Source organism: Leptodactylus fuscus, chromosome 1 (genome assembly GCF_031893055.1).
Source record: "Leptodactylus fuscus isolate aLepFus1 chromosome 1, aLepFus1.hap2, whole genome shotgun sequence".
Lineage (NCBI taxonomy): Eukaryota > Metazoa > Chordata > Amphibia > Anura > Leptodactylidae > Leptodactylus > Leptodactylus fuscus.
In genome coordinates, this window is record NC_134265.1 from 203,281,642 (window position 1) to 203,294,455 (window position 12,814).

General features: G+C 42.9%; 1 protein-coding gene across 1 annotated transcript in view; it reads left to right on the top strand.

The window, feature by feature from the left end:
* The window catches only part of SSBP4 (single stranded DNA binding protein 4), a 584,851-nt gene that overhangs the window by 536,810 nt on the left and 35,227 nt on the right, over positions 1-12,814 (top strand). The window lies entirely within an intron of this gene.

The window sequence follows — 12,814 nt, forward strand, 5'->3', positions numbered from 1 at the left end:
CTGATGTTGAGTGACACGTGCTGGTGCAAGGCGGGGACGGCACACCGGGAGAAGTAGTGACGGCTAGGGACGGCATAGCGAGGTGCCGCAGTTGCCATCAGGTCCAGGAAGGCGGGAGTTTCAACAAGCCGGAACGCCAACATCTCCTGGGCCAGCAGTTTAGCGATGTTGGCGTTCAAGGCTTGCGCGTGTGGGTGGTTAGCAGTGTATTTCTGCCGCCGCTCCAATGTCTGAGAGATGGTGGGTTGTTGTAAAGAAACGCCTGATGGTGCCTTTGATGGTGCAGGAGAAGGAGATAAGACAGGACCAGGGGAGGATGAGGTAGAAGTCAACAAAGTGGCGGAGGCAGATGAAGTGGTGTCCTGGCTCGTCCTCTGGAGTGCATCGCCAGCACAGTCAGCAGTGGCAGTGGCAGAGGCAGTGGCAGAGGCAGTGGCAGTGGCGTGAACGGCAGGCGGCCTTTGTCCTGCCGTTGCTGCCTGCCACTGATTCCAGTGCTTGGATTCCAAATGACGGCGCATTGAAGTGGTGGACAGGTTGCTCTTCTCAGAGCCCCTAATCAATTTCGAGAGGCAAATTGTGCAGACAACACTATATCTGTCCTCGGCGCATTCCTTGAAAAAACTCCACACCTTCGAGAAACGTGCCCTCGAGGTGGGAGTTTTTCGGGGCTGGGTACGAACTGGAACATCTTGGGAGATTCCGGGTGTGGCCTGGCTTCGCCTAAGCTGCTGACCTCTGCCTCTGCCTCTAGCTACCCTTTTTGGTGCTGCACCTGCCTCAACATCCACACTACTTTCCCCGCTTGACATCCCCCCTGTCCAGGTCGGGTCAGTGTCCTCATCATCCACCACTTCCTCTTCCAACTCCTGTCTCATCTCCTCCTCCCGCACAATGCGCCGGTCAACTGGATGCCCTGACGGCAACTGCGTCACATCATCGTCGATGAGGGTGGGTTGCTGGTCATCCACCACCAAATCGAACGGAGATGGAGGAGACTCTAGTGTTTGAGCATCTGGACACAGATGCTCCTCTGTTAGGTTCGTGGAATCGTGACGTGGAGAGGCAGGTTGAGGGACAATGAAAGGAGCGGAGAACAGCTCTGGGGAGCAGGGACAGTTTGGGTTATTGTTCTGTAAAGCTTCGGAATTTTGGGAGGAAGGAAGACAAGACTGTTGGGTAATAGGAGGAGAGGAGGCAGAGTCTGACTGGCTGCTGGACAATGTGCTGTAAGCGTTCTCTGACAGCCATTGCAAGACCTGTTCCTGGTTCTCGGGCCTACTAAGGTTTGTACCCTGCAGTTTAGTTAATGTGGCAAGCAACCCTGGCACTGTGGAGTGGCGCAATGCTTGCTGCCCCACAGGAGTAGGCACGGGACGCCCTGTGGCTTCACTGCTACCTTGCTCCCCAGAACCATTCCCCCGACCTCGCCCACGGCCTCGTCCACGTCCCTTTCCGGGAGCCTTGCGCATTTTGAATTCCTAGTTGGAAATTGGCACTGTATACCAGTAGTAAAAATTGTGAGTGCACGTAACCCCAATATATTCTTTGAATTCCCAGTCAGACACTGGCACTATATGGCAGTAGCAAGAAATGAGGGTATTTGTATTCCCAATATATTCTTTGAATTCCCAGTCAGACAATGGCACTGTATACCAGTAGTAAAAATTGTGGGTGCACGTAACCCCAATATATTCTTTGAATTCCCAGTCAGAAACTGGCACTATATGGCAGTAGCAAGAAATGAGGGTATTTGTATTCCCAATATATTCTTTGAATTCCCAGTCAGACACTGGCACTATATGGCAGTAGCAAGAAATGAGGGTATTTGTATTCCCAATATATTCTTTGAATTCCCAGTCAGACAATGGCACTGTATACCAGTAGTAAAAATTGTGGGTGCACGTAACCCCAATATATTCTTTGAATTACCAGTCAGAAACTGGCACTATATGGCAGTAGCAAGAAATGAGGGTATTTATAACCCCAATATATTCTTTGAATTCCCAGTCAGACAATGGCACTGTATACCAGTAGTAAAAATTGTGAGTGCACGTAACCCCAATATATTCTTTGAATTCCCAGTCAGACACTGGCACTATATGGCAGTAGCAAGAAATGAGGGTATTTGTATTCCCAATATACTCTTTGAATTCCCAGTCAGACAATGGCACTGTATACCAGTAGTAAAAATTGTGGGTGCACGTAACCCCAATATATTCTTTGAATTACCAGTCAGAAACTGGCACTATATGGCAGTAGCAAGAAATGAGGGTATTTATAACCCCAATATATTCTTTGAATTCCCAGTCAGACAATGGCACTGTATACCAGTAGTAAAAATTGTGGGTGCACGTAACCCCAATATATTCTTTGAATTACCAGTCAGAAACTGGCACTATATGGCAGTAGCAAGAAATGAGGGTATTTGTATTCCCAATATATTCTTTGAATTCCCAGTCAGACAATGGCACTGTATACCAGTAGTAAAAATTGTGAGTGCACGTAACCCCAATATATTCTTTGAATTACCAGTCAGAAACTGGCACTATATGGCAGTAGCAAGAAATGAGGGTATTTGTATTCCCAATATATTCTTTGAATTCCCAGTCAGACAATGGCACTGTATACCAGTAGTAAAAATTGTGGGTGCACGTAACCCCAATATATTCTTTGAATTACCAGTCAGAAACTGGCACTATATGGCAGTAGCAAGAAATGAGGGTATTTATAACCCCAATATATTCTTTGAATTCCCAGTCAGACAATGGCACTGTATACCAGTAGTAAAAATTGTGGGTGCACGTAACCACAATATATTCTTTGAATTACCAGTCAGAAACTGGCACTATATGGCAGTAGCAAGAAATGAGGGTATTTATAACCCCAATATATTCTTTGAATTCCCAGTCAGACAATGGCACTGTATACCAGTAGTAAAAATTGTGGGTGCACGTAACCCCAATATATTCTTTGAATTACCAGTCAGAAACTGGCACTATATGGCAGTAGCAAGAAATGAGGGTATTTGTATTCCCAATATATTCTTTGAATTCCCAGTCAGACACTGGCACTATATGGCAGTAGCAAGAAATGAGGGTATTTGTATTCCCAATATATTCTTTGAATTCCCAGTCAGACAATGGCACTGTATACCAGTAGTAAAAATTGTGGGTGCACGTAACCCCAATATATTCTTTGAATTACCAGTCAGAAACTGGCACTATATGGCAGTAGCAAGAAATGAGGGTATTTATAACCCCAATATATTCTTTGAATTCCCAGTCAGACAATGGCACTGTATACCAGTAGTAAAAATTGTGGGTGCACGTAACCCCAATATATTCTTTGAATTCCCAGTCAGACACTGGCACTATATGGCAGTAGCAAGAAATGAGGGTATTTGTATTCCCAATATACTCTTTGAATTCCCAGTCAGACAATGGCACTGTATACCAGTAGTAAAAATTGTGGGTGCACGTAACCCCAATATATTCTTTGAATTACCAGTCAGAAACTGGCACTATATGGCAGTAGCAAGAAATGAGGGTATTTATAACCCCAATATATTCTTTGAATTCCCAGTCAGACAATGGCACTGTATACCAGTAGTAAAAATTGTGGGTGCACGTAACCCCAATATATTCTTTGAATTACCAGTCAGAAACTGGCACTATATGGCAGTAGCAAGAAATGAGGGTATTTGTATTCCCAATATATTCTTTGAATTCCCAGTCAGACAATGGCACTGTATACCAGTAGTAAAAATTGTGAGTGCACGTAACCCCAATATATTCTTTGAATTACCAGTCAGAAACTGGCACTATATGGCAGTAGCAAGAAATGAGGGTATTTGTATTCCCAATATATTCTTTGAATTCCCAGTCAGACAATGGCACTGTATACCAGTAGTAAAAATTGTGGGTGCACGTAACCCCAATATATTCTTTGAATTACCAGTCAGAAACTGGCACTATATGGCAGTAGCAAGAAATGAGGGTATTTATAACCCCAATATATTCTTTGAATTCCCAGTCAGACAATGGCACTGTATACCAGTAGAAAAAATTGTGGGTGCACGTAACCACAATATATTCTTTGAATTACCAGTCAGAAACTGGCACTATATGGCAGTAGCAAGAAATGAGGGTATTTATAACCCCAATATATTCTTTGAATTCCCAGTCAGACAATGGCACTGTATACCAGTAGTAAAAATTGTGGGTGCACGTAACCCCAATATATTCTTTGAATTACCAGTCAGAAACTGGCACTATATGGCAGTAGCAAGAAATGAGGGTATTTGTATTCCCAATATATTCTTTGAATTCCCAGTCAGACACTGGCACTATATGGCAGTAGCAAGAAATGAGGGTATTTGTATTCCCAATATATTCTTTGAATTCCCAGTCAGACAATGGCACTGTATACCAGTAGTAAAAATTGTGGGTGCACGTAACCCCAATATATTCTTTGAATTCCCAGTCAGACACTGGCACTATATGGCAGTAGCAAGAAATGAGGGTATTTATAACCCCAATATATTCTTTGAATTCCCAGTCAGACAATGGCACTGTATACCAGTAGTAAAAATTGTGGGTGCACGTAACCCCAATATATTCTTTGAATTCCCAGTCAGACACTGGCACTATATGGCAGTAGCAAGAAATGAGGGTATTTGTATTCCCAATATATTCTTTGAATTCCCAGTCAGACAATGGCACTGTATACCAGTAGTAAAAATTGTGGGTGCACGTAACCCCAATATATTCTTTGAATTCCCAGTCAGACACTGGCACTATATGGCAGTAGCAAGAAATGAGGGTATTTGTATTCCCAATATATTCTTTGAATTCCCAGTCAGACAATGGCACTGTATACCAGTAGTAAAAATTGTGGGTGCACGTAACCCCAATATATTCTTTGAATTACCAGTCAGACACTGGCACTATATGGCAGTAGCAAGAAATGAGGGTATTTGTATTCCCAATATATTCTTTGAATTCCCAGTCAGACAATGGCACTGTATACCAGTTGTAAAAATTGTGGGTGCACGTAACCCCAATATATTCTTTGAATTCCCAGTCAGACACTGGCACTATATGGCAGTAGCAAGAAATGAGGGTATTTGTATTCCCAATATATTCTTTGAATTCCCAGTCAGACAATGGCACTGTATACCAGTAGTAAAAATTGTGGGTGCACGTAACCCCAATATATTCTTTGAATTACCAGTCAGAAACTGGCACTATATGGCAGTAGCAAGAAATGAGGGTATTTATAACCCCAATATATTCTTTGAATTCCCAGTCAGACAATGGCACTGTATACCAGTAGTAAAAATTGTGGGTGCACGTAACCCCAATATATTCTTTGAATTCCCAGTCAGACACTGGCACTATATGGCAGTAGCAAGAAATGAGGGTATTTGTATTCCCAATATACTCTTTGAATTCCCAGTCAGACAATGGCACTGTATACCAGTAGTAAAAATTGTGGGTGCACGTAACCACAATATATTCTTTGAATTACCAGTCAGAAACTGGCACTATATGGCAGTAGCAAGAAATGAGGGTATTTATAACCCCAATATATTCTTTGAATTCCCAGTCAGACAATGGCACTGTATACCAGTAGTAAAAATTGTGGGTGCACGTAACCCCAATATATTCTTTGAATTACCAGTCAGAAACTGGCACTATATGGCAGTAGCAAGAAATGAGGGTATTTGTATTCCCAATATATTCTTTGAATTCCCAGTCAGACACTGGCACTGTATACCAGTAGTAAAAATTGTGAGTGCACGTAACCCCAATATATTCTTTGAATTACCAGTCAGAAACTGGCACTATATGGCAGTAGCAAGAAATGAGGGTATTTGTATTCCCAATATATTCTTTGAATTCCCAGTCAGACAATGGCACTGTATACCAGTAGTAAAAATTGTGGGTGCACGTAACCCCAATATATTCTTTGAATTACCAGTCAGAAACTGGCACTATATGGCAGTAGCAAGAAATGAGGGTATTTATAACCCCAATATATTCTTTGAATTCCCAGTCAGACAATGGCACTGTATACCAGTAGTAAAAATTGTGGGTGCACGTAACCCCAATATATTCTTTGAATTCCCAGTCAGACACTGGCACTATATGGCAGTAGCAAGAAATGAGGGTATTTGTATTCCCAATATACTCTTTGAATTCCCAGTCAGACAATGGCACTGTATACCAGTAGTAAAAATTGTGGGTGCACGTAACCCCAATATATTCTTTGAATTCCCAGTCAGACACTGGCACTATATGGCAGTAGCAAGAAATGAGGGTATTTGTATTCCCAATATATTCTTTGAATTCCCAGTCAGACAATGGCACTGTATACCAGTAGTAAAAATTGTGGGTGCACGTAACCCCAATATATTCTTTGAATTCCCAGTCAGACACTGGCACTATATGGCAGTAGCAAGAAATGAGGGTATTTGTATTCCCAATATATTCTTTGAATTCCCAGTCAGACAATGGCACTGTATACCAGTAGTAAAAATTGTGGGTGCACGTAACCCCAATATATTCTTTGAATTACCAGTCAGACACTGGCACTATATGGCAGTAGCAAGAAATGAGGGTATTTGTATTCCCAATATACTCTTTGAATTCCCAGTCAGACAATGGCACTGTATACCAGTAGTAAAAATTGTGGGTGCACGTAACCCCAATATATTCTTTGAATTACCAGTCAGAAACTGGCACTATATGGCAGTAGCAAGAAATGAGGGTATTTGTATTCCCAATATATTCTTTGAATTCCCAGTCAGACAATGGCACTGTATACCAGTAGTAAAAATTGTGGGTGCACGTAACCCCAATATATTCTTTGAATTACCAGTCAGAAACTGGCACTATATGGCAGTAGCAAGAAATGAGGGTATTTGTATTCCCAATATATTCTTTGAATTCCCAGTCAGACAATGGCACTGTATACCAGTAGTAAAAATTGTGAGTGCACGTAACCCCAATATATTCTTTGAATTACCAGTCAGAAACTGGCACTATATGGCAGTAGCAAGAAATGAGGGTATTTGTATTCCCAATATATTCTTTGAATTCCCAGTCAGACAATGGCACTGTATACCAGTAGTAAAAATTGTGGGTGCACGTAACCCCAATATATTCTTTGAATTACCAGTCAGAAACTGGCACTATATGGCAGTAGCAAGAAATGAGGGTATTTATAACCCCAATATATTCTTTGAATTCCCAGTCAGACAATGGCACTGTATACCAGTAGTAAAAATTGTGGGTGCACGTAACCCCAATATATTCTTTGAATTACCAGTCAGAAACTGGCACTATATGGCAGTAGCAAGAAATGAGGGTATTTGTATTCCCAATATATTCTTTGAATTCCCAGTCAGACAATGGCACTGTATACCAGTAGTAAAAATTGTGGGTGCACGTAACCCCAATATATTCTTTGAATTACCAGTCAGACACTGGCACTATATGGCAGTAGCAAGAAATGAGGGTATTTGTATTCCCAATATATTCTTTGAATTCCCAGTCAGACAATGGCACTGTATACCAGTAGTAAAAATTGTGGGTGCACGTAACCCCAATATATTCTTTGAATTACCAGTCAGACACTGGCACTATATGGCAGTAGCAAGAAATGAGGGTATTTGTATTCCCAATATATTCTTTGAATTCCCAGTCAGACAATGGCACTGTATACCAGTAGTAAAAATTGTGGGTGCACGTAACCCCAATATATTCTTTGAATTCCCAGTCAGACACTGGCACTATATGGCAGTAGCAAGAAATGAGGGTATTTATAACCCCAATATATTCTTTGAATTCCCAGTCAGACAATGGCACTGTATACCAGTAGTAAAAATTGTGGGTGTATATAGCCCCAATTCTATTGCTAGGGGACTTGCAGGGTATTTCTGGGGTGAAGGTGGGGGGGCACACCGTTGGAACGGGTATCGGGGTATATATCGGGTATACGGGAATACACTGACAGTGTATTCCATTCAGGATCCTGGGAAAGCTGGGTTGCGGCGATTGAGCCCGTCAGTGCCACGTTACACTGACAAGCTTCTCCCTGGAATTTAGCTCTTACAAGAGCTGTTGGTTGTCTTCTCCTTCCTATCCTAGCCTGTCCCTGCCTACCCAGAATCTAAGCCCTAGCTAACTGGACGGAAACCTCCGTCCTCGGTGAATTGCAAGCTCAGAATGACGCGAACCTGGGCGGCGCTGTTCTTTTAAATTAGAGGTCACATGTTTTCGGCAGCCAATGGGTTTTGCCTACTTTTCTCAACGTCACCGGTGTCGTAGTTCCTGTCCCACCTACCCTGCGCTGTTATTGGAGCAAAAAAGGCGCCAGGGAAGGTGGGAGGGGAATCGAGTAATGGCGCACTTTACCACGCGGTGTTCGATTCGATTCGAACATGCCGAACAGCCTAATATCCGATCGAACATGAGTTCGATAGAACACTGTTCGCTCATCTCTAGACTTGATCCATCTGGCCAATGTATCTTTAGAAGATTTAATCCCTTTTCTAGACCCTTAAAAAAGAATAAATACATTTTCTTCTTTCCTGAAATCTTTGGTTTTCTCTAAATAGGCCAGAAAGGCTCTCTTAACATCTAAAGTGTGAAAATGTCTTTGTTCTTCAGGATGAGGAAAGAAGACTGGTAGAAAGGATTCTTGATTATTGATATTCTGAAAATAAGAAACCTTTGGTATAAAATGTGGGGTAGAATTCTTAGATACAGACTTTTTGATGATAAAGCTTGAAACTCTCCCATCCTCTTATCAGATGTAATTGCTATAAAAAAAAGCTACTTTGTATGATAATCATTTAAGGTCCATCTCTGGAATGGGTTCAAATGAATAAGATACAAGGCATTGAGAACGATAGATAAATTCATTTAATCTGCTTACCCTTCCATTTATTTTATTTATACTATGGGGAAGTTGGCTCAGTAGTAGCAATGGTGCAGACCCCAACAGTCAAGACAGGGACACAAAATCTGCAGCAAATTGGTTTATTTAGAAAAAAACACGAAAAAATAATAAACCTTGACTTCAGGCACAAAATGAGCAAAACAAAATACAGCCTTAACTTCAGATGAAAACAAAATAAAAACCTGCTCGTCTGAGTAACTAACTAAACAGGACTGATAACCTAACTATACATGTGTCTTACTTCCAGTCACAAGAATAAAACAAGCGCAATGTTGTCTCACCAGACTCAGGGTTACAGGACAGAACCACACACCTTCTTTCTCCTCATGGAACTGCCCTGGAATACAAGAGCTGCAGCCTTTCCTGGCCCAGTAATGAGCCAAGGATCTAAACCTGGGGCTGAGGCCTACTCCAGATCCGTCCAAGACCACACATATGTCAAAACCTGGGACTGATATATCTGGACTCCAGCACTCTGCCTGTCACCTTCTCACCATACATAGAGTTTGCAGTGACCCATTGTGTTTTATATCTATGTATTTACTGCATTACTTGGTTATATCTACAATCTACGTGTGACACGTGTTAGTTTTGTGTAGTACTGTGTGCAGATGTGCGTATCTAATTCTCCCCTGTGTGGTATTGTGTGAAGAGGTGTGTATCTAATTCTCCACCGTATGGTACTTTGTGCAGAGACATGTATCTATTCCTTCAGTGTGTTTAACTCTGTGGAGATGCGCATATCGAATCCTCGGTCGTGTGGTAATGTGTGCAGATGCACGTATCTAATCCTCCCCTGTGTGGTATTGTGTGAAGAGGCGCGTATCTAATCCTACTGCGTGTGGAACTGTGTGTAGATGCACGTATCTAATCCTACGGCATGTGGTACTGTGTGCAGATGCGTGTATCTAATCCTATGGCGTGTACAACTGTGTGAAGGCGCGCGTATCTAATCCTCTTACGTGTGGAGATGTGTGCAGACGTGCGTATCAAATCCTATGGCATGTGGTACTGTGTGAAGACTTGCGTATCTAATCCTCCGGCATGTTGAACTGTGTGCAGATGTGTGTATCTAATCCTCCCCTGTGTGGTATTGTGTGAAGAGGTGCGTATCTAATCCTCCCCCATGTGGTACTTTGTGCAGACACACGTATCTAATCCTGCAGCGTGTAGTAATGTGTGCAGACATGCGTATTTAATCCTTTGGTGTGTGGAACTGTGTGCAGATGCGCGTATCCAATCCTCTGGCATGTGGTACTGTGTGCACACACATGTATCCAATCCCCCGGCGTGTGGTACTATGTGCAGATGCATGTATCTAATCCTATGGCGTGTAGAACTGTGTGCAGACATGCGTATCTAATCCTCTGGCGTGTGGTACTGTGTGTTGACACGCGTATCTAATCTTCCCCCGTGTGGTACTGTGTGCTGAGACGTGTATCTAATTCTCTGGCGTGTGGTACTGTGTGCAGACGCACGTATGTAACTCCCCTCTGTGTGGTATTGTGTGAAGAGGCGCGTATCTAATCCTACTGCGTGTGGAACTGTGTGTAAACGCATGTATCTAATCCTGCGGCATGTGGTACTGTGTGCAGGCGCGTGTATCTAATCCTATGGCGTGTAGAACTGTGTGCAGACGCGCGTATCTGATCCTCTGGCGTGTAGTACTCTGTGTTGAATGCGTATCTAATCCTCCCTGTGTGGTACTGTGTGCTGAGACGCGTATCTAATTCTCTGGCATGTGGTATTGTGTGCAGATGCACGTATGTAATCCTCCTCTGTGTGGTATTCTGTGAAGAGGCGGGTATCCAATCCTATGGCGTGTACAACTGTGTGCAGACACGCGTATCTAATCCTCTGGCCCGTGGAGATGTCTGCAGACGCGCATATCTAATCCTACGTCACGTGGTACTGTGTGAAGACATGCATATCTAATCCTCCGGCGTGTTGAACTGTGGCCAGACGAGCATATCGAATCCTACCCTGTGTGCTATTGTGTGAAGAGGCGCTTATCTAATCCTATGGCGTGTGGAACTGTAAGTAGATGCGTGTATCTAATCCTATAGCATGTGGTAATGAGTGCAGACGCATGTATCTAATCCTATGACGTGTGGAAATGTGTGCATACGCGCATATCCAATCCTACGGCATGTGGTACTGTGTGCAGACATGCGTATCTAATCCTCTGGTGTGTGGAACTGTGTGCAGATGCACGTATCCAATCCTCTGGCATGTGGTACTGTGTGCAGATGCATGTATCCAATCCCCCAGCGTGTGGTACTGTGTGCAGACGCATGTATCTAATCCTTCAGTGTGTGGAACTGTGTGCAGATGCGTGTATCTAATCCTCTGGTGTGTGATACTGTGTCCTGCTCTGTGTATCTAATCCTCTGGTGCGTGTATCTCAGTTTGGATATCAGTGTTGTATTGTGCATGGAGTGACTGTGTGTATTGCAGTTGGAATATGAGTGAAAGACTTGCAGGTTTGCTGTATCTCAGCAACGGTACGTCCGAGTGAGTTGCAGTCGTGTCTTAAATCTTCCCGGATACCTGAAGTACAGTCCTATGAAAAAGTTTGGGCACCCCTATTAATCTTAATAATTTTTAGTTCTAAATATTTTGGTGTTTGCAACAGCCATTTTAGTTTGATATATCTAATAACTGATGGACACAGTAATATTTCAGGATTGAAATGAGGTTTATTGTACTAACAGAAAATGTGCAATATGCATTAAACCAAAATTTGACCGATGCAAAAATGTTGGTACCCTTATCATTTTATTGATTTGAATACTCCTAACTACTTTTTACTGACTTACTGAAGCACACAATTGGTTGTGTAACCTCACTGAGCTTTGAACTTCATAGCCAGATGTATCCAATCATGAGAAAAGGTATTTAAGGCGGCCAATTGCAAGTTGTTCTCCTATTTGAATCTTCTCTGAAGAGCGGCATCATGGGCTACTCAAAACAACTCTCAAATGATCTGAAAACAAAGATTGTTCAACAGGGGAAGGATACAAAAAGTTGTCTCAGAGATTTAACCTGTCAGTTTCCACTGTGAGGAACATAGTAAGGAAATGGAAGACCACAGGGACAGTTCTTGTTAAGCCCAGAAGTGGCAGGCCAAGAAAAATATCAGAAAGGCAAAGAAGAATGGTGAGAACAGTCAAGGACAATCCACAGACCATGGCAAATTTAGCTCCACCCACTTCTATGTTGACTCCACCTATTCTCATCCATTTTTCCTTGTGTCCCCACACAATATAATGTTCCTATAGTTATCCTAACATTATATGCCCCCACATTATAATGTTCCCCTCCAATTCCCCAACAGTAAGAAGTCCCCCCTTCTCTGCTGGAGGGGGACATTAAACAGTGGGGATAGTTGGAGGGGGACAATAAATTAACGGCAGCTGGAGTGAAGCATTAAACTGGTGGCAACTAGAGGGGGAGATTAGTTTCATGTTCCTTCCCAATTTGCCCCCACAGTTTAACATAAAAAACACTGATACTCACCTCTCCTTGCTCCCCTGCTCCTGTGTTGGCAGTGTCTTCTCCGGGAGCGTTCTAGGAGCCTTAGGCGTGATGTGAGTGCCATCATTACATCGCGCCTACAGCAACCTGGTGCCGGAGTGCACGGGGAGCACAGGGGTGAAGCATAAACTGTCCACGGATAACTCCTGTTTCATTCACTATTAAAGTCAACTCATCTGTATCCACCAAACGTAGATGATTTGAATCTAGGACATACCTCTCGCCGACAGGGACTGCGGGACACGACCCACAATCCAGGACTGTCCCGCAGAATCCGGGACGGTTGGGAAGTATGCACCTGGAAACC